We start from the raw sequence: 23,761 nt of genomic DNA, 5'->3' as shown, positions 1-23,761 counted from the left end.
CTGATGTGAATTTCCCTTCCTCACCTCCTCCCTACATCTCACAGATACCATGGTTATACCTCTTTTCTCTTGTCAGTGACTGGGGGCCATCTCCTGTCATCCTGATCTATATCTTGCCAATGGACCCAGATAGTTCTGGAGGAGAAAGTAAGGCTGATGACTGTGCACATCCCTCCCTCACTTAAATCCAATTCACTTGCAAAGTTATGGCATCACCTTCCTTATGTCACGGTTTTCAAGGACTGACAACACAACAACAATAGTTAGGTAACCAGCCTATATTCTCTTCTGAACACATGCTTCTGTAATGATGTCCTTTACTCTTGTTCTTTTGAATTCCTTGTTAGTTGTGTAGCCTGCTCACAACCACCATTTACCTCTCTACTTCCTTAAAAAAGTTAGAGGACATTTTAGAGGGAGATAATTTTTCACAATTATCTTTAGAGGGCAAATTCTTAACCAAATAATGGATAAAGGTACTTAGGGGGAAAAAAGAAAGGAAAAAAAAGGCAATTTTTATCAAATGAAAATCCAGACAATATAAAGAGAAACTCATGGTAGGAGTGAGGAAGTACTTGTGTCACATCTCTCCAAGAAATGTCTGAAATACCAGATACATAGAAAATTAACACAAATATGCAAAGCCAGGAGCCATTCTCCCCAATGAATAAGTGGTCCAACATATGAACATTTTTCATAAAAAGAACTGCAAACTATTTATAGCCAAATGAAAAGAGACTGCTAAAAAATCAGTAATAAGAGCAATACTGTAAATTGAAACCAATCTGAGGTTTAACATCATATGAAGCAAATGGGAGAAGATAACATGAGATGGAATTAGATGATGCTGGAGGAGATATGGGAAAACAGGCACATTAATATATTACTGGAGGAACTGTGAATTGGTTCAATTGTTCTACAAAATTACTTGGAATATGAAAAAAGTGACTAAACTGTCTTTTTGACCAAGAGATCCTATTATTGGTTAAAGCAGGTCAAAGATAAAGAAAGAAATCACAGATACCAAATTCTCATGAGCACATTTTGTGGTAAAGAACAGTTGGTGCCCACCAACAGGGAAATGGATAAATAAACTGGGGCCAAAGGATGCAAAATGAGAAATGCTGAAAGTGAAGAATTAAAAGAAATATAAGAAGACTTTTATAAACATATAGAATGTGAACAAAATTAGGAAATAATTGTACATAATGACTACCAAAATGTCTCAGTAACCTGAGTAATTATAACTAATCTTTTTAACCTAGAGATAAGGAAATAGCTTGTTTCTTCTGTTCTTGAAGAGTAAACATGTTGCCTACACTGTCAGACATAGTCAATCTGTCAGTTGGTCTTGCTTAACTTTTTCCCTGTTGCAAAGTGCGGTAGGAATTGTAGGCAAAGGCCCTACTCCATGCTAGCTAGCTTTTTTTTTCCCCCAAAGGTATAGAAACCAACCTCAATATTTCATTGGCTCAAGGGTGTAAGGCTTAGGCTGTTGATAAATGCAGGCTTAAATATAAAATGGCTGTTCTAGGTTGAAAAGTGCCACCTGTTCCTCCCTCAGGATTCCGACTGCTGGTCAGTGAAGATAATACAGAGCAGGGGAACCTATGGCCAGGAGAATCAATGTTGTATCCTCACTGAATATCCTTTCTAGACTTGCACTTACTGCGTGATCCTGGGCAAATCACTTAACCTCTCTCTGCTTCAGTTTCCTCAGCTATAACACTGTCCTAATAACAGCACTTGCCTTTCACTGGGTTGTTATAAGGATCAAATGAAATAACATAAGACTTCTCACTCTCTTTCAACCCCCAAAATCAGATGACAAATCTTGTTTTTACCAACATTCATCTCTGATACATACCCTTCCTTTCTCCTCTGACACTGCCATTGCTGTTGTTCGGTTTTGTGTGACTCTTCGTGACCCCATTTTGGGTTTTTTTTTTGGCAGAGACACTACAGTGGTTTGCCATTTCCTTCTCCAGCTCATTTAACAGATGAGGAACTGAGGCAAACAGGGTGAAGTGACTTGCCCAGGGTCACACAGCTAGTGTCTATAGCCAAATTTGAGCTCAGGTCTTCCTGACTGGAGGGTTAGCACTCCATCCACTGCCCCACCTCGCTGCCTGCCACTGCTGTCACCCTGCTGCAAACCTTCATTACCTCATGCCTGCACTGCTGGATGGTCTCCCTCAAGTTTCCTGACTACAGTACATCCTGCACTCATGCAACTGTCTAAAGGATGTTCCTAATGCACAAATCTGACTACATCAGCCTCATATTCAAGAAACTCTAGCGCTCCCTATTACCTTCAAGATCAAATTTAAATCCTGTTTTGTTATTAAAGCCCTTCATAAGGCACAGCTAGGTGGCACAGTAGACAAAGCACTGGTTCTAAACTCAGGAGGACCAGAGTTCAAATCTGGCCTTTGGCACTTACTACTTGTATGACCATGGGTAAGTCACTGGCTTTTAAAGCCCTTCATAGATAACCGCCCAATTCCTACTTTTCTAATTTTCTTACACTTTATACCCTTCCACAGAGACAATGGCCTTCTTGCTGTTCCTTGATAAGGACATACCATCTCTAAGCATTTTTTTTTTATAATAATTTCTTTTTATTGAGCACCTTAACAAATCATGCCTTAACAGCAAATTTCCGAAGGGGGTACAGGCGTTCCTTCCTTTGCTGTTTTTTGGTCTTCAGGCTTTCCTCGTGCTTATTAAGCCTGCGGCGCATGGCACGGGTCTTCTTGGGCCTAAGGTCCAGAGGCTTGTATTTCTTGCCCTTATAGAATTTCCTGAGGTTCTCTTTCTGTGTCTGATTGATGACAGTTAGGACTCGGGCAATAGATTTTCGGACAACTCGGATCTTAGATAGCTTGGATGTAGCTCCTCCAGTGACCTTGGCCACTCTCAACTGGGAAAGTTCCACCTTTAAATCATCTAACTGTTTGAGGAGCTCCTCCTTCTACTTCCCACGAAGATCCCTGGCCTTGATTTTTGCCATGATCGCCGATCAGACACACCGCCACCGCCTCCGAGGGGAAAGAGCTCTCTAAGCATTTTCACTAACTGTCCCCCATGCTTTTAGGGAGGGAGCGGGGAACACTTTCCCTCTTCCCCTCTGCCTTTTGGCTTTCCTGGCTTCCTTCAAGTCTAAGCTGAAGCCCTAAGTTTTCCACTGCTCCTTAATCTTAGTTCCTTCCTTTTGAGACTACCCCCCAGCCCGCACCCCCGCCATTTATTCTTTTCTTTCGGTTTTTTTTTTGGAGGGGGGAAGGCAGGGCAATTGTAGTTAAGTGACTTGCCCAAGGTCACACAGCTAGTAAGTATGTCAAGTGTCTGAGGCTGGATTTGAGCTCAGGTCTGCCTGACTCCAGTGCCAGTGCTCTACTCACTGTGCCACCTACCTGCCCCTCCCCCATTTATTATATATAATATTGACACCCCCCCCATACACATATATATTTTGTTGGTATAAAAAATGTATATATGTGTAACAGGTTGAGTTAGAGCCAACCCCTGCCCTCCTTGGACCTCTGCATCCAGGGCCTGCTGAGATAAACTCGGGGTTCTGTGATACGGGAGGAACAGGATGGAGCCAGGAAGAAGGGTCTTGCCTTTGTTGCCTATGTGGCAATTCCAGGTCTTTGCCTGGACTTGTCTGACCACATGGCACTTCCGGTTCTTTGCCTGGACTTGCCTCACCACAGGGAGCTTCAGGAGAGTGAGGAAAAGAAGGGGAGGAGAGTTGGCGGAACCAGGGCGGCCCTAGTGCCTACGTAACCAAAGATAGTACCTACATTACCTAAGGCCTGGGTGTTGGGGGGCAGCAGACCCCAACAAGTGGCGCCCAACGTGGGGCACTGCACGGAGCCACAAGTGCACACCCACGATCCCCAAGTTGCCTCCTTCCTGGCAGAGGACGGAGAAGAGCAGAAGGGAAGACTACGCATGCACAGCCTTGGGTCCAATTCAACTTCTCAGCGGGAGGGCTCATTCCCATCTCCGCGGACAACCCAGCTTCAATGCTGGTGAGGTAAGGATTTTTCCTTATCATGGGGCAGGCGGAGTCCTTAGGAACCCCCACAGATCAGGACACATTCATTAGAATTATATATAAGACGGCCAAGGATCAGGGGTGTACCATCACTCCTAGAATTATCAGGGGTTTTCTTAAAACAGAACAAATTTCCCCTTGGACCGCACAGCGACCCCCTGTTACTGCAGGGTCTTGGAGAGTCCTAAGAGAACAATTAACAAGCTATGAATCAGAAAACCCTGGGGCTTTAGAGCCCAGCACATTTTTTCTATACAAGATCATAAAGGCAGCTCTTGAAGCTGCAGAAGGCTGCTGTGAAAGACAGCCCAGGCAGTTCGCAGCCTCCACTCAGACCACGCCTCCCACATCCCCCTATTCCACCCCGAGACAGTCGCGATCCCCCTCCCCAGATCTTAGAGCTCTGCCTCCCCCACGGTCGCTATGCACTGATTTAGAGCATTTTCAAAACCAAATGCCGGAGGGGGAGGAGAGAGAGAGGTTCCTACGAGAAGTTGGGGATCTGGGGAAAAGGTTGGAAAAATTATCAGCTCAGTCGGCTCCACAGGAAACCATTTCAAAGAGGACCTTAGCCGTAAGCCCTACAGGAATATGACAAAGGCAGAGGTTCCCGCCAAAAAGGAGAGAGTGAGAGAGCAGGCATTCATAAGTGAAACTCGGGCGCCCCCGATGGCGGAATGTTGCCATTACAACGTATGATAAAAAAGATGAGGGAGCAGGGAGATGAGGATGTGTGGGACCTCCTAGGAGTAGGGGCTTTCCCCGTTATGGAGGACCCCAGTCAGCAGGTAGAGGAGGATGATCCTGACAATCCAGGGCAGATGAGAATAAGACAAATTCCACCAGTGAGAAGACACGTCCCTGTGTCCCCTTTTCTGATTAAGGAGCTGAAGAGATCAATTCAGGATTATGGTTTAAAATCCCCTTATATCAAGATTAGACTAAAAGACCTGGCTGCCTATTTACTTACTCTCAATGACTGGAAGCTGGTGATGAGAGCTATTCTCTCCCCAGGCGAGATGGTAGTCTGGTCACAGAGGAGTGCCAGGATATGGCTACTCGGTATAATCCAGACAATCCCCAAGGGGTTCAGGACTATTTTCATGGGTTAGCAAGGACAGGGGATTTCCTCACAGATGTTCAACAGATTAATTTCCCCGTGGAGCTATAAGAGAGACTTGCTATCTGTGTGGAGAAAGCTTATGATAAGATACCTGTAAAAGGTGAACAGTCCACAGAGTTCTCTGCCCTAAAACAAAAACCAGATGAATCCTTCCTTGATTTCTGTGCCCGGGTCCAAGATGCAGTGACTAAAATGATGGGGGAAGTAGAAGGCACGATTATAGTTATCAAGCAGATTTTAAGAATAGTTGTAATGCAGATTGCAAAAAAGCCATGGCTGGTCTTAAAAAAAGATGCAGGGATAGAAGAGATGCTTCAAAGATGTGAGATGGTAGGAACAGAGGTCTTTACTGCGCAAGTGAGAGCAGCAGCTTATGGGTTCAAGCCCCAACAATCCCGAGGCCAGCAGGAAGCTAATCAGGACAAACGGTGTTTTCAGTGTGGAAATGGGGGGCACGTTAAGAAGGAATGTAGAGCCTCCTCAAAAGCTAAAGGAGGGACTCGCCCAAAGACACCTTGCCCCAAGTGTAAAAAACTGGGGCATTGGGCCTCTGAATGCTGCAGGGACTCACCACTTCCTCAACAGTATTTAAACGCCCTGCTGGGCTACCCACCAGCCCAGGACCAATGGTGGGACCAGCCGAACGCCAATACCCTGGCGCTTCACCAACGGTACCAGCAGTTGGCGGCTATGAGGCCCCCTACCGGACTATCGATCTCCATAGTAGAGGGTATTACAGTATTAGCCCCCTTACCACTGTTATGACACCTGTGCAAGAAACTATTACTATGAAGGCGGGGGAGCTTGGCCTTCTGGTGGCTTCCCCAGCACATGAATACACAGGCTTAGTCCCTGTAATTCACCTTTTTCCCAGCAATTTTCCTATTACTAAAATACCTTTAATGACTACCACTAACACAGAGAGTACCCTGGATGCTGGACGAAAGATAGCAGTGCTGCTAATATTTCATAATGAGGAAGCTCCAGCTACATATTTCTCACAGGCATTGACCATCCAGCGCCCACAACTCACCATTAGGCTAGGTGGCCGCCTTCTCACTGGCCTTACGGACACAGGGGCTGATCGTACTGTTATTCCCCTTGAGTGGTGGGATCCTGCTTGGCCCTTAGGTCCTGCACAAGACCTTTATGGGACAGGGGGCGTACAACCGGCTGCTATGGCTGTTAAACCTATCACATGGGAATTTGAAGGAAAACAGGGACGGATTACTCCTCATGTGATTTCTGGCCTCCCGGTAACTCTATGGGGCCGAGACCTCTTGTCCCAACTGGGTATTACCATCTCCACCCAGAATTTTTCATAGGGCCCCCTGGCCAGGCTGCACTACCCATTCAGGTCCCGGGCCTCACTTGGACAAGTGATGAGCCCATATGGGTGGACCAGTGGGCCCTGTCTAGTGAAAAAATTGCAGCCCTTAAGGTGACAGTTCAGGAACAACTGGAGGCTGGTCACATAGAACCTTCTACTAGCCCATGGAATTCTCCTGTATTTTGCATTAAGAAAAAATCTGGTAAATGGAGGATGCTTACTGACCTTCGTCAGGTCAATGCCTCTATGGAAACAATGGAGGCCCTTCAACCTGGGCTCCCTTCACCAAATATGGTCCCAAGAGGATTTAAAATTTGGGTTATTGATATAAAGGACTGTTTTTATAGCATTCTACTCCATCCCAATACTAGGCCATTTGCCTTTTCCATTCCTTCACTGAGTTTACAGGAATCTTATGTCAGATATCAAGGGTATGAAAAATAGTCCCACCTTATGTCAATGGTATGTTTAACAAGTTATTCACTCTGTTCACGAGCGCTATCCAACTGTGCTTTTAATACATTATATGCATGCCCCTTTGGCCGCTCATCCCAACTGTGACCTTTTAGAAGAGGTCTTGCAGGCCACAGTTGCACAGTTACACGCTTATGGGCTGGCTGTAGCCCCAGAAAAAATTCAGAGGGCATTGCCTATAGATTATTTGGGAGTAAAGCTACATGAAGAGGAGGTGCAGATGAGAAAACCCCATTTAGAGCCTAGTAAGGTCTGCATCTTGAATGATTTTCAAAAGCTTATTGGTGATATTCGATGGCTCCATCCCCGGTTTGGGCTAACTATGCAACAGCTTGCCCCTTTATATGAAATGCTCCAGGGACCTTCTGACCTTAAATCTCCCCACCATTGGACCCCTGAGGCCCTTCAGTGTCTTCAGGAAGTACAAGCTGCCATACTTGCCGGATCCACTGCGAGGTTCCTGGCAACTGATCCTTTAGAGCTTACTGTCCTTAACACTCTATCACTCCCCATTGGGGTTCTTCATCAAGCTACTGGGATTATTGAATGGGTACACTTAGCAAATTAAGAACAGAAAGTGCTCTCCCTATACCAATCTTGTAGCCCAAGTTGCCTGGAAGGGCATAGTTAGAGCACGAGCACTTAGTGGCAGAGACCCTTAGGTTATTTATACTATGTATACTAATCAACAGTTACAAAAATGTTTCCAAGAGGACCCTGATTGGCAGCTTATAATTGGGCACACCTTTCACCATAGTACACCTCTTCCTCTAGCCTACATATTTATCAATTGGCCTTGGGCATGGGGGGAGAAATTTTCTCCCACACCTGTTGATGGGATCAATGTATTTACTGATGCCACGAAGCTGCATCTGGGCTCTATATACATACTTTCTAAAAAGAGTGTTAAAGTCTTTACAACTCCATTCACTTCTACTCAGAAAAATGAATTATTTGCAGTCCTTCAGGCCACGCTTATAGACACTCCCATTAATATCATTACTGATAGTCGTTATGTTGCAGGTCTTATACCGCATTTGGAAACAGCTTATGCTCCCCCTCGCTCTGATTCTATTACTCAGCTCACGTTGGAGATGCAGCATGCAGTGCGTGAGCGCTCTTCTTCCTTTCATATTATGCATATTTGTTCCCATTCTGGATTACCTGGCCCCCTTGTGCATGGCAATGCTATAGCTGATGCTGCACTTCAGGGAGTAGCCCTGACATCACCTGCCCAATTGGCTCATTCCAAATTTCACTTTTCTGTGTGCTCTCTCCGGCATCTATATGGTCTTAGTGAGACGGAGGCACAGAGGACTGTTAAATCTTGCACCAGCTGTGCTCCTTTTCTTCCTCCTCCTGCTGTCACTGTCCGGAACCCTATAGGGGACGGGCCCAATGACATTTGGCAGATGGATGTCACCCATTATTCTCCATTTGGATGTTCTCACTTTATTCATGTCTGTGTGGACATGTTTTCTGGCTTCATCATGGCCACTGCCAGAACAGGTGAGGCAGTGAAGGATGTGACTGCACACCTCCTTTCCTGTTTTGCCAATCATGGCATCCCCAAAATTCTCAAAACTGATAATGGTCCTGCTTATACTGCAAAAGTTTTTCAGGTCTTTTGCATGGAATGGTCTATTACCCACATCACCGGGATCCCTCACAATCCCACCGGACAAGCTATTGTGGAACGGGCTAACCGCTCCCTGAAAGCTTTCCTTCAAAAACAAAAAGGGGGAGCTAGATCCGGTCCACAGACTAGTTTGAATCTGGCTATATACACATAGAATTATTTCAAATTTGATGATCACAACATGTCCCCAGCAATGAAATACGTCCTAGGCCCATCACAGAAGCCACAGTCCATGCCACAGTCCAGGGCCCAATACGCACTTGGAGGTGCTGGAACATCGGCCATGTGGAAGGACGCGGATGGACAGTGATGGGGCCAGGAACTGTAACTGTCTGGGGTTGAGGCTATGTTTGTATTTCCACAGGTGAAGGTGATGAGGTATGGGTCCCTGTCTGCAGGATCCATGTGATCGAGACAACAGGAGGTCACAACGGGGCGGAGATCGCAGGGACTGTGGCAAAGACAAGCACGAAAGCAGCAGAAGCTACGTCAAGGAGTGATTAGTGTCCACCTGCATCATGCTCCTGCACCTGTTCTCCCTGATCTCAGCGAGGGGACTCAGTCACTAGCCCATCGACACCACTGGGCGTTCATCAGCAACCCCCCTTGGCTGAGGATGATAAGTTGGGGTGAGCCCATCCCGTACCCCATACTACAAGGGAACCTTTCCTACATGTTTGGACAACCCCTTCCTTATAAGGGGAATCAGACTAAGGAATCCCCTTGACTGAATTTTACTGGCTTGATTGCTTGCTTTCCCCTATGCCTACAAAAAGCCATGAATGGGAATTGGAATGGTTTCACATGGAACCTTACAGAGGTCCCCAACACGGTGCCATGGTGTGCCAACATCACTCAAACCCATGACACATTGCAATACAATGGTAATGTGCGGTATTTCCACCTATGGAGCTGGGCATTGCAAGGGGAAGATGTATCTGTAACCAGAATTGTCTTTGTTTTCTTTGAGTGACTCAATTTATCTCAGTGAGCTTTACTAGGTGCTAAGCCCCAGGCCCAAACCCCATTAGGTGTTAATGTAATCCATGTGGATGTGAACATCCCAGGGTCCTAAGGGGAGGGGCCAACTCAAGAACCAATCACCAGAGCCTGAGCTCTGGTGATTCAGATGATGTCTGATGATATCTAAAGCCCTATAAGAAGGGAGGACAGAGCTATTGGTGCGGGGCTCTGGAGATGGTGTTGATGAGGAGACTCCGGGCAGCTGTAGCTAAGGAGCCCTCCAACTTGTAAACCCGGATGTTGAAACTTTGTTGAACTGTGGTAACTGTCTGTTGGGACTTGAATCAGACAAAGTGTATTGATGTCTGTAATTTGCATTTTGTTTTGAAGTTCAGGGTGCTGGTTTTTTTCCCCTGAACTAACTGAATGATATTTGAATTAAAAGTAAGCTTGTCAACCCCTTCACCTTGCTTTCCTTAATTAAGCAGATCGAAAGAACCTGTGCTGTTGGCAGCTTTCTGGGTGTTGGCTGTGGGTGAATCTTATACCCCCACAGAAGCTGCCAGCCGGGTTGTTGACACAGTATCTCCCCTAGAAAGCTATCATCAGCCATGCCCCTTTTGCAAACCTGCAAAAAATCCTAATGTCACGCTCTGGCGTAATTACACAGGTTTTCCGTCATTCATAGACTGCCACTCACATAACTGCCAAAAGACTGTTGTGAGTTTGAATGGGACTGATCAGACTCTTACTTCTTGCCATAACTTCACTCAATTTGTTAACAACCGCTTTACTACAGGATACACAATCCCTTTCTATATCAAGCTATTAAAACCTTACAAAATGCAGTGCGGGTTTTAGGTGCAGATGTGGAGTATCTGGAATTACAGGCCAAACTACAATGTGATTATTGTTTTAATACTTTTTGTCTTACCTCAAAACAATATAATGATACTGAACATAGCTGGGAGATAATCCATGCGCAGTTACAGGGTGCTGTTTTGGACAATGTCACACTTGAACTCCAGAAACTAATAAGCTTGGCAGAGGACATTAACATTGCTTCACATGACGATTTACTCCCTGATAAAACTGCACAGAACATACTGAACTTTTTTCAACGAGCTGACCCATGGCATTGGCTGAAGCAATGGCTCATTCCCCTTGGCATAGGTTTTCCGTTCCTGGTTCTGGGTCTGTCTCCTCCCTTATCTCTTTCGTTGCCTCCTTTCCCTAGTGCACCACTCCCTGTTTAGCATGAAGCATGACATTACGGTCCTTCGTGACCAGTCAACTTTGTTGCAAAACAAAAAGGGGGAGTTATAACGGGGCGAGTTAGAGCCGACCCCTGCCCTCCTTGGACCTCTGCGTCCAGGGCCTGCTGAGGTAAACTCGGGGCTCTGCGATATGGGAGGAACAGGATGGAGCCAGGAGGAAGGGTCTCGCTTTTGTTGCCTATGTGGCAATTCCAGGTCTTTGCCTGGACTTGACTGACCACATGGCACTTCCAGTTCTTTGCCTGGACTTGCCTGACCACGGGGAGCTTCAGGAGAGTGAGGAAAAGAAGGGGAGGAGAGTTGGCGGAACCAGGGCGGCCCTAGTGCCTACGTAACCAAAGATAGTACCTACATCACCTAAGATATAAAAGTTTGCTACTAACCTGAATAAATCGGAGTTACTAACCACCTCGTCACCTGCCTCATTCATTGTCCACGAGTTCAGGTTCTTTGCTGGACAAAGGCCTGGGTGTTGGGGGGTGGCAGACCCCAACATATATGCATATACACACAAATATATATGATATACACATACACATGAAAGTCTGAGTCAATAGGAAAAAAACAGTATCAAATGAATTAGATCTTTATTAAGGTAAGCATATTTATTTTCAAAATGTTCCAAAGCACTGCATACTGATTAAGTGAAAAAGTCAACAGACATATCCAAGCTATTAAGAGAAAGGTGATCCTTTGTACTGCACAATGAATGCCATTGCTATTTGCAATTATAATCATCATTATTAAATGTCTTGTATTTATAAAGCAGTTATCATTTCAAAAGTGCTCTATAAACATTTCATTAGCTTTCAAAATGTCAGCTCGAATTAACAGGCCAAGAAGTCAAGGGCCCTAAGGCTTCAATGTCTTGTCAAAAATTATATAGGCTCTGATTGGATTGCTATTTAGGAAAAAAAAAGGGATATTTTGCTTCAGGTCTTACTGGGCAACTTGCTCTCGATTCAAAATCCCTAGTGTTGGGAAAATATTAAGACATCTGAGTTTCTGAAAAACAGAAATCTCAACTTCTCATTCATTAGGTAATTCTTAAGGTTTACCATAATGATTTTTATGCTATGGAAATGAAATCATATGGAATTCTGAAGCAAACCACCATTTGCTTTACTAACTCTCCTTAACAATGGGCAGAGGTTCCCAAACTTATTTGGCTTACTGTCCCCTTTTCAAAAAAAAAATTACTCAGAGTACCACTGGAAATCTGTTTTTTTTTTAATTTGTATCATTTCAAAACAATACAAAATATATATTTTTTAAAATGGTGACATATCTTAAATTTAATAATTTATTGTAAATTTGTGAGTTTTTCTTCCTGCACTGAAATTCTGATGCAATATTGCATCGTGTAACTATATAATATCAAAACAAGTCATTACACAAGCATATTCTTGCTGATATACTGCTGGACTTCCTGACAATGCACCTGCCAACACTTGCTTGTTAAAACTTGACTTGAGCACTGATGGATTATAACTTGCCTTTTGTGTTTTTATTTGGAAAATAATGTAATCACTATGACTTTATGCTATACAGGAGATGAAACATGTACAAACATTTTTTTCAAAATTTTCTTATCTTCTCTTCTTTCCTTATGCTTGCATTGCCCCCTTATTTCTATTCAATGGCCTCCAATTGCATTCAAGGCTACCACTAGCCCCTAGATAGTTCCAGCATCCTCCTCCTTCCCACCCCCTACCCTCGCAGGATGGGGAGGGGTGGTATCACTCACTTTGGGAACCTTTGGGTAGGATAATGATGTTTATGCTACGGAAGTTAAATCATATCATGGAATTCTGAGACAAACCACCATTTGTCTTACTAATTCCCCTCAACAACAGGGACAACTCACAAAGTACAAAAATAACTATGCTGAATTATAAGGTCTTTTTTCCTCCTCCAGGTGATCAGTAATGAGGACCCGAACTAGATCTAGTAAGAGATAGGAAACAAATTCAAGGGATGTTGAGGAAGAAGAAATAACAAGATTTGGCCTTTGATCATATATGCAAGTTGAGGAAAGGTAAAGAATCATGGACAGATATTGCCAAAGGTGAGTACCTAGGTGACTAGAAGATGTGAGCACGCTTAACAAAAATTTCAAGTTTGGAAAAGGGGTGGGTTTGAAGGAAAAAGATAATATAACTGGATAGCAAACATGCCTGCCTATCTTGTGCTACTCTTTTAAACCAAATTAATGAAAAAATGGGAAGGGGAGTGGGTAGAAAGGAGATCGATCATAATGGCTGTGATGAAAGCTGGACACTGGTGATTAGTGAGAACGGAAGCTGAGAGCTGTGAAGGAAGGTGGAAAAGAAGATAGAAAAGAATTTTCTGCCACAGCTGCTATGGGTATCTTGGTGGGGTTAGATTTCATCTTTATTATCCCTGAGGGACCCACATCCCCGACAGCCATGGAAGGCCAGATACTGTTGGGGGAGGGGGGAGAGAGGAAAGAGAATAAGCATTTATATAGCATCTACAAAGTTTCAGGCACCTAGTTAAGCATTTTACAAATATTATTTTATTTGATCCTCACAACAACTCTGAGAGGTAGATGCTGTTATCCCCGTTTTACAGTTGAGGAAATGAAGCAAACAGAAATTAAATGACTTAACACAAGCCCACATCCACTATGAGGGGGAAAGTAGGATGTGACCTCTTCCCCCTCTCTGAAGGGCTAAATTTCTGACCCTTAGGATCAAGCCATAGTTCCTTTGGGGTTACTCCACAGACCTTACTTTGGAGATTACTGCTCTAAGTAGTCTGAAACATACTTGTTTTTCTTAGATAAAGAGGTTAGAATTCATGTCATGTAAAATTAACTTCAGAGATAAACTATAGATTTAGATTTTTTTTCCTATAGCATCAAAGTTACTCAGATAAAAAGCAGTAATTTAGGCAGCTCATTAAGGTATACCTATAATAAATGGTTTCCTAGTAAACAGCTCAATTCAAAATTTATCAAGTAACTAATCATCCTTATACAATATAAAAGAGACTAAATTTAGATTGGACCTTGAAAGATGGATCGGACTTCAACAGAAAGAAAGAAATAGTTTTGAAAGATAGTTTTTATCTCATCCCATTCTTTTGAAAAGAGAATGGAGTGAGATAAGGGAAAGGAAGGTTGGGGAAAAATTGAGGGGGACCTTAATACCGAGGCTAAGAATTTAGATTACCAAGACTTTAAATTACCAAGAATTTAGATTGTATTCAACAGTCAGTTGGTAGCTACTGAAAGTTGGGGGCAGAGGAGTAACAGGATCAAACATCTGGAAGAAACAGCACATTGTTACTGAGTCAGCAGAGTGTATGGAAAGAACACTGGAGCTGAAATTCTAGTTCTGCTCCTATTTGTGGGACTGATTTATTCCCCAGACATCTTCTTACCAGCCTCTTTGCTGCTGAGTATGAACCCTATGCACTTCTAAATTCTATACAAGATCACATCAGTAAGAGGGTAGAGGATAGGTTGGAAAATGGAGAGACTAAAACTAATGAAAATAGAAGACTAGAGGAATAATCCAGGGGAGATATAAAATGGTAGGGCTGTAGTAGTGGTGATAGAAAGGAAGAGACAAATTTCAGCAATATTGATGAAGTAGGACAAAACCAATTCTATCACTTGCCATGTGATAACTGGGCATTCTGGAAGAACATAGACAAAGAGAATCATTAGGTACTGAGAGAATCAGGGATGGAAACAGAGATTTAAGAGTCTTTGGCATTGAATTGTTAACAATGGAATCCACTACGTTTCATCTAAGGGAAAGAACTTAGGAAAGCAAATGAGAAAAAAGAGGGGAAGGGATAATTAGGGTAGAGGAGGAGAGGGTAAGAGAGACCGATGAAGACAGAGCCTTGCATCATTCTCACCTTTAAGAGGCAGAAGAAAGCAAAAATAGAGATAGAATAATCAGAGATGGGATTATAATGTCATGGAAACCAAGACAGGAAAGAGTATAAAAGAGAGTATTCAGTTCCAACTGCTACTTAGAGGTCAAGGAGAATTCAACCTTGAGCAAAAGGACACTGGGCTTGGTACTTAGTCACTGGAACCTCTGAATTTCAGCTGAGGGGTAGTGATAGAAGAAGAGTTTAAGTACTCCCAACAGGGGCTCCTGAGGTTTGGGTTTTTCACTCAGGGAAGCAGCTCCCATGGCTTACTAAGTCAAAGAAAGTTTGAAAGAAACTGCAGGTAGAGTAAAAAAATCACAGACTTCTCTACTTCTTTTTTTTTTCTTTCATTTTTCAATTTTTTTAAGATTTTTTTTTATTTTTTAGTTTACAACACTCAGTTCCACAGGTTTTTGAGTTCCAAATTTTCTTCCTACCCCTCCCCACCCCCTTCCCCCCAAGATGGCATGGAATCCGACATATTTTCTACATACACATTCGCATTAAACATATTTACAAAATAGTCAAGTCATAAAGAAGAACCACGATCAATGAAGTGAATCATGAGAAAGAAGAAACAAAACCAAAAACAAAAGATATAGAAAAAGAGAGAGAGAGCAGATAGTTTCCCTCAATTCACATTCACACGCCATAGTTCTTTATCTGGATGTAGCTAGCTAGCTCTTTCCATCACAAGACCTTTGGTTCTGTCTTTGAACCTTGTATTGCTGAGAAGAGCCAAGTCTATCAAAGTTAGTCATCACAGAATCAATATGTCTGTGGTTGTGTACAATGTTCTCCTGGTTCTGCTCTTCTCACTCAGCATATCATGTAGTCCGTACCTTCCCAATTTCTTATAGCACAATAGTATTGCATTACATTCATATACCACAACTTGTTTAGCCATTCCCCAATTGATGGGCATCCCCTTGATTTCCAGTTCTTTGCTACCACAAAAAGAGCTGCTATAAATATTTTTGTACATAGGGGTCCCTTTCTCCCTTGAGTGATCTCTTTAGGATTATGTTAAATTGAAAAGGTTTTATATAAACAAAGCCAATGCAACAAAGATTAGGCAGGAAGCAGAAAACTGGGAGAAAATATTTACAACTAGTGTCTCTGACAAAGGCCTCATCTCTAAAACATACAGGGAACTGAGCCAAATTTATAGGAATACAAGTCATTCCCCAATTGAGAAATAGTCAAAGGATATGAACAGGTAGTTTTCAGAAATTAAAGATATCTATAGGCATACGAAAAAATGCTCAAAATCACTACTGATTAGAGAAATGCAAATCAAAACAACTGTTAGGTACCACATCTCTCCTGTCAGATTGGCTAACATGACAAAACAGGAAAATGATAAATGCTGGAGAGGATGTGGGAAAATTGGAACACTGTTACGTTGTTGGTAGAGTTGTCAATAGATCCAGCCATTCTGGAGAGCAATTTGGAACTATGTCCAAAGGTTATAAAAATGTGCATACCCTTTGACCCACTTCTAGGATTTCTCTATTTCTAAAAGTATTCTACTCAGCAGGGAAAGGTAAGGAGTTAAGTGAGGCAGCTAGGAGGCAAAGTGGATAGAATGCTAGGCATGGTCTAGGACTGATCAGAATGACCTAAGTTCAAATCTGGCCTCAGACACTTACTAGCTGTGTAGTCCTGGGCAAGTCACTTAACCTAGTTTGCCTCAGTTTTCCCCATCTATAAAATGAACTGGAGAAGGAAATGACAAAGTACAACAGTATCTTTGCCAAGAAAAGCAGAAATGAGGTCAGGAAGAATGGTCACCACTAAAATGACTTAAGGACAACAAAAAGGGAGTTAAGCCCTGGGGGGAGGGGAGAGTGAGAGAACCTTATCTGATAAGAACTGGGGTAGGGGAGTGGGGGGGATAGGAAAGCATTTTGTCAGAAATTAGGTTTATGCCAGTATTATACCATAAGCTCCACATGGAGAAACTTGAAGAAAAATCTTTACATCAAAATATCATAGACTGATTTCAATTTTTCAAGCTATATATAAGAAACTACCACAAATGTATGAGAAGTGAAGAAAGGTTATTAAGAGTTTTCAAAAGGAAAAACTCTAATCTATACATCAATCAAATCAACATTTATTAAGCGCCTACTATGTGCCAGGCACTGTGCTAAGAAATAGGGATACAAAAAGAGGCAAAAGAGAGTCCCTGCTCTCAAGGAGCTTACAATCTCATGAAGAATAAATGCAAACAAATATACAAAAAACAAACTATATACAGGAGAAATAGGAAATAATTAACAGAGGGAAGGCACTGGGACTAAGAGGGGTTGTAGAAGGCTTCCTACTGTAGAAGGTAGGATTTTAGTTGGAACTTAATGCAAACCAGGGATGTTAGTAGTCAGAGTGGAGGGGAGAGAGAGCATTTACAGGCATGGGGAAACAGCCAGAGAAAATGCCCAGAGAAAAGAGATGGAGTGTCTTGTTCCTGAGATAGCCAGGTGGCCAGTGGATTGAAGGGTACAAGGTGGAAAGGTAAAAGGGGGCTAGGTTATGAAGGACTTTGAATGCTCAACAGAGCATTTTGTACTTGCATCTGGAGGCAATGGGAAGCCCACAGGAGTTAGGGTGGTGACATAATCAGACCTTGGCTTTAAGAAAATCACTTTAGTGGCTGAATGGACGATGGGTTGGAATGGGGAGAAACAAGAGGCAGACTACTGCAATAATCTAAGTGTGAGATATGAGGGCGGACAGAGTGGTAATGGTATTAGAAGAGACAGGGGCAAATCTGAGAAACGTTGTAATGGTGAAACCAACTTCTGTTAGGACGTATTAAGTTTAAGCTTTCTATTGGACATCCAGTTCAAGATGTCAGAAAGGCAGTTGGAAAGGAGATAGCAGAGAGTATGTGTCAGGATAGGTAGATTTGAGAACTGTCAGTATAGAGATGGTAGAAGCTGATGAGATCACCAAGTAGAGTATTACAGAGGGAGAAGAGAACCCAGGACAGAACTCTGAGTGACACCTGGAGTGAGGGGAATGATCCGGAACAGAGCTGTCCAATCTTAGGTTTTCATTGAAACAATAGACAATATATTTTGATTTGCCATTTTAGTGAGAGCTCTGTGGTAGCTCAGCTTCCTTTACTAAGGAGAAAGAAAAGGAGGTAAGATAGATATGAAGATAACCAGGAGAGAATGGTGTGCCCAAAATCTAGAGATGAGATTATCAAGAAAGAGTGATCAACAGCGCCAAAAGCTACAGAGATCAAGGAGAATGAGGACTGAGAAAAGGCCATTTGATTTGGTAAGTAAGAGATCATTAGTAATGGAGAAAGCAGTTTCACTGGAATGATAAGGTTGGAAACTGGATTGTAAGGGATTAAGAGAAAGGAGAAAAAAAATACACGAAAATATAAATACACAATCCAAATCACTAATAACAGAAACTCAAATTTAAATTTTGAGGTTTTACTTTATATCCTGAAAACTGGTTAAGATGAAATAAAAAGGTAAAAAGTTAAGGTTGAAGGGGTATGGAAAGACAACTAAACCATTCTGGAAAACAATAACATGAGAAAAGCTTGAGTCAATCATCCAGCATTTTTTTTAAAACTCCTACTATGGTACTAGGCAGTGTGATGTATCAGTGATACAATGGGGAAAAAAGTCCCTGAATTCAAAAAGCATACATCCTAATGAGATAAACAGCATGTAAATAACTACATACCTTAAAACTATAAACAGAATAGATGGAAGGTAATTTCGTGGCAAAAGCACTAGACACTAGGGGTGGGGAGTGGGTAAAGAGATCAGGAAAGGTCTGCTACAAAAGGTGGATGGAAGGAAATCTGCATTTATTAAGTGCCTCCAATCTAAGTATATACAGAATAAAATTACAAGGTAATTTTGAGAGAGGTAACATTAGCAGCTAAGGGTGGGTGGGGCAGGAAGGCCTTCATAGAGGAAGTAGCATCTGAGCTATACTTAGAAAGAAGTTAAGAGATTCTATGACACAGAGCTGAAGTGAGAAAATATTCCAGATGTACAGATCACTTGGGCAGAGTCAAGGAGGCAGAAAATGAAATGTCATGAAATGCCAGGCAACAACCGAACCAACAGATCACGCAGAATGGAATAAAGTCTGTTACAGGAACAATAAGAAATAAGTCTGGAAAGGTAGGTAAAGAATTTTAAATGCCAGGATGATGAATTGTCAAAAAGAAGCCATTGAAAATTTTCAAGAGGTAAGGCAGGAGAGGGACATAGACAGGGCTATCCCTCAGGAAGACAATTTGGACCCATATATGAGAGACTGGAGGCAGGGAGGCCAATTAGAAGATTATTATAGTAATGCAGATTTGAAGTAAAAAAAACAAACACCTGAACTATGAATAGAGGTTATATGATTAGAGAGAAGATAAGTCAGGGATAACTCCCAGACTATAAACCTGAGTGACTAGAAGGAAGCATAGTTACAGCACCAGCCAAAAGAAGAACATCTGGAGAAGGGGTGAGTTTAATAAAATTATGAGTTGTGTCTCAGACATCCTGAATCTGAAAATTCTATAAGTCATTTAGGTAGAAAAGTTATTTATGGCTATGAGCGATGATTGAATACCATAGTTTCCAAAGATTAAGGATATAAGTCACCCAAAGGACAAAAGAGAAGCATTTGCTGGGTATAACTAAGATTCAATGAATTGTCAATTAAGAAAAAACACGGATGTCAGGAAGCTAACTGATTAGAAAAGAAGGTGAGTTTATCATGTAATGGGAATGAATAATAGATGACTGCCCATTTACTCCACTGGTTTCCAAGCAAAATCAAGAAATCCTAAAGAGGAAGAGGCTTTGCTCCTGGTACACTAGGTAGATTGCCTACAGAAGATTTAAGAGCAAGAGTACAAAGGATGAGAGGATGTGGCTAATTTGTGATGTGCATCAATGACATCACTGGTCAAAGCACCTTTTAAAGAAAGGCTCCTATGTACTCCAGTTCTGCCTACATAAAACCTTGTCTTTCTTCCAAGTCTCAGCTCAGGTCACTTCTTTTGTGAGGCCTTTTCTGGAAACCCTTTGTTGAATTAACTTGCATTTATTTATCTCTGTATTTATGTTGTATCCCTCTGGTAGAAAGAAAGTTCTTTGAGGACAAAGACTTTTGTTTTTCTATAACCTGTCTAGCACAGAGTATAGTACATATATAGCTAATATAAATCAATGTGATTAAACACACATTTATACATTTATTATAGCAGTACTGGTAGCTTTTTCTGCCAAGAAAACATCTTTTTGAGGGTTTAGGATTGTGTGTGTGTATGTGTATTTTCAACTTTTTAAAAAGTATTCTCTGTTAGATACACAAATCATGGAAGATACATACATATATATATATATATTGCACTTATTGTAGAAGTTTAATAAATAGCTGCTAAATTTAACTGAACTATTTAATCCCAGCATTTCTTATTTTAACTGAAATGGTCAAATTTAAACTTTCATGGGTCTTAAAGGTGAAATGAAGCTTCCGAAATCTTTCCTAAAAAATGACTCCACCAATTCATAAAAGCCATTTTATGTCACAGGGGTGAAAAAAAGGGTCACTAAATGAGATGGCAGAGGTATTAAATAAGTAAAATAATAAAATTCCAGCAAAAATATTTTTAAATGCAGTAAGATGTCTTACTACAAAGATCAAGAATAAATAATTTTGTAACCCTAAAATTGTGTCATTTCCATGATTTTTTAATTTAAAATGACCAATAGATATTAAATACAAAAAATTATGGACAATATTGAAAGTCAAAAAGTTCAGACTATGGGCTGTGCGTTATTTTACTATTATTATTGCAATTGTTGTCATTAAACACGAAAGGGAAAAAAAGACTGCTAAAAATTACTGGATTTTAATAAGCATTTGCATTTCTTTAAAAACGTGTACATTTTTATTTAGTAAGCATTTCAAGTATAAATTTGTCATTGTTGTGTATGAGACATTATTCATACAAACAAAAAAAATTGATTCAATGAATACAGGAATCACTACCTACAACTACTAGAATTAAAGGAAAGAGCTCTAGAAGACAGCAGGGACATAACAGGGTCCATAATGATTTATGATCAGTACTCCTTAAGCAGGCATTCAGGTTCCCTCCTGTTTGGCATTGTTGTGTAATTTGTGGCTTGCGTGTTCCAATGTCAAATTCTGAAAGCACCATTTTTTTTTGTTTTTTTAATATTATATGAGGTAAAATTCAAATTCTACCTCTGTCACCTACAAGCTGAATGACCCTGGTCAAGTCACTGGGAATTTATGTGGAGTTCTTCAAGGTTTAGCTAAATAGCTTGGGCTAATATAGTCTGCCTTGGTTAGAGGGCAGTTTCAACACAAAGAGTTTCCTACCTGATGAAATGTGATATAATTTACACATCTGAATAGGTGAGGATTTTTTTTTTTATACCACACATGTGATTTTATTGATTTAGAGAACTTCAAGGAAGGAAAATCTCTCTATCAATGCAGATCATCACCTCACACTACAACTTATCATTTCAAAGCAGAGGTTCTTAACCTGGGGTGGGGAACCTTCAGCCTGGAGGCCATATGTGGCCCTTTAGGTCCTCAAGTGTGGCCCTTTGACTGAATCCAAATGCCACAGAACAAATCACCTTAATAAAAGGATTTATTCTGTAAAACTTGGACTCAGTCAAAAGGCCACACCCGAGGACCTAGAAGGCTACTTGTGGCTCACGGCCTCAGGCTCTCCACCTCTAAACCTTTATGACGCTGGCCCTTTTCACAATGTAGTGAAATCTATGGGTTTCTTCTCTAATTATTTTTAAATAAATAAAATAAAATACATAGGATTACAAATTACTGAAATTTAGTTATCAAAACATATAGTAAAATAAGTTCATGGACTCCAGGTTAAAAACCCCAATTTTGAAGGGTTGTCTCATTGAGGGATGAAGTGACTTGCCCAATGCTACATAGCTAAAATGGAATCTGCTGCACAGTGTTCTTATCTCAGATCCTGCTTTCCATCCACTAAGCCCACAAACACTCTCATAAGCTATAGTATAATAATAAAACTAAACTACTAAAACAAGGATGATAAAATTTTACACAAAAGTGTATGCTGCAGATAAACTAAACATAACAGAACAAAAGTTTATTTCATTTTACTACTCTGACAGTGAAAGACAGCATATCAATGTAATTCACTGAGCCTACCTGTGTGGTTTTTTATTTACTAGACGTGAACTTTTTTTTGAATGTGACAACACTAAAGAAAAAGTTAAAGTAACACTTAGCACAGTTAAGAGCTGAGCTAGAGGAAAGTGTATATGTATTGTGCATTTGTTTAATAGAACAAAACCCTACACTACTGATAAAATACTGGAAAAATGGTTAGTCTGGGTGTTTTCATTATGCCCGGCATGATGTTTAAAAACGTATGAGAAATAGTTTCTGAGTAATTTAATCATTTTATTAATAAGGCCAGCAGGTTATTAACCAAGGGATGGTCATTTGGCCATCTCTCTTAGACCAAAGACCCCTAATGGTGGTGGGGCCACAGTGTATATGCCCTTGGAAGAGGAGGTGTTTCTGACGGAAGCCTAATCACCTCTCATTGGTTAATCAAATGGAAAATGGGCTATCTTGGGGTACTATAGCTTGAGTTACTCAAATCTTGGTCAGACATCAATCACCTGTCTTGCTCATAGGGACAATCGACATTTTCCCAGGACCTGTCCAAGCAAACAAAGTACAGGAATACACCCATTAGCCTAAACTTAGAATTTCTTTTACTGTCTGATAAGAACTTGGCCTGGGTAAATCTTTGAGATTACCCACACTGGTTGATTTCTGGAAGAGGAGGTAGAAAAGGGGAAAACTTGGGTTTAATACAATAATTAGTTATTAAATATAAGAAATACTCATTTTTCACACTGCGCATCAAACTGATTTTTGGCCCTTTTTTTTTTCCAAAATGTATCCTGGAAAATTTTTCTCTTTGTTTCTAGTTAACTGTCCAAAAAAGGCAAACTGATTTTATTCCTCTACACTCAGAAACAAAAACAAACAAAAATTACTAGCTCACAAATGTTTGACACTTGCCAACAATTTTCAGTAGGAATTCCACCCCCTTTAGGAACACAATGATCTTCTGTAGTACTTTTTTTTAAAAGTATGAATTACAGACATCTAAATATAAAAGAATAAAATTTATAAAAAAAGTTCTTCACACACACACACACACACACACACACACACAAACAAAACAAAACAAGATGGCTCACTGGTTCCACGTGGAGACCGTTTTCATCCATGGGATAAAAGAAATCTCAGGGAATTACCTCACAAAAATTTCTAGGGCAAAGCCTCTATAAAGCAAATCTCTACATAGTAAACTATATAAACAACCAAAATGTGTGCTTCTTTATCTAAAAGTCAACAATAACTGTCTGTCTTTAAGAAGAAAGGAAGAGTGTCTGTCCTATTCCAAACACATCTTTAGCAACACCTTGTTTCTAATGTATATGATTCTATAAAAAAGGAAGTGTTAGGCACTGTGCTAAGAACTTCACAAATATTATCTCATTTGATACTCACAATAAACCTGGGGAGGTGGTACTATTAAAATCTTCATTTTAAAGCTGGGGAAACTGAGGCAGACACAGGTTAAATACTTTGCACAGAGTCAGTGAGTCAATATCTGAGATTGGATTTGAACTGAGGTCTTCTGACACCAGGCCTAGCACTCTATTCACTGGACCACTTTGTACTTCTTTATGATTTATCAGTCAGTCATAATTGAAACATTGAACACTAAGCTGGGAAAACAAAAAAGAACTGCCAATTAGGTCATGCCAGCTTTGCCACTATTTTTTCAAAGAAAATGGGGGCACCTCACTTTGATTGTTTTTATGCTGGTGGTTTGGTTTATTTTTTAACTTGACCATTCACAGTAATTTCCCATTTC

At 41.2% G+C, this 23,761-nt stretch overlaps 1 protein-coding gene and 1 pseudogene across 3 annotated transcripts in view; both read right to left on the bottom strand.

Annotated features, from left to right (window-relative positions):
• The window catches only part of FAM174A (family with sequence similarity 174 member A), a 48,881-nt gene that overhangs the window by 12,204 nt on the left and 12,916 nt on the right, over positions 1-23,761 (bottom strand). The window lies entirely within an intron of this gene.
• On the bottom strand, positions 2,607-3,052 carry LOC118834570 (annotated as a pseudogene).

Source organism: Trichosurus vulpecula, chromosome 1 (genome assembly GCF_011100635.1).
Source record: "Trichosurus vulpecula isolate mTriVul1 chromosome 1, mTriVul1.pri, whole genome shotgun sequence".
Classification (NCBI taxonomy): Eukaryota; Metazoa; Chordata; class Mammalia; order Diprotodontia; family Phalangeridae; genus Trichosurus; species Trichosurus vulpecula.
This window is presented reverse-complemented; position numbering and strand designations above follow the sequence as displayed.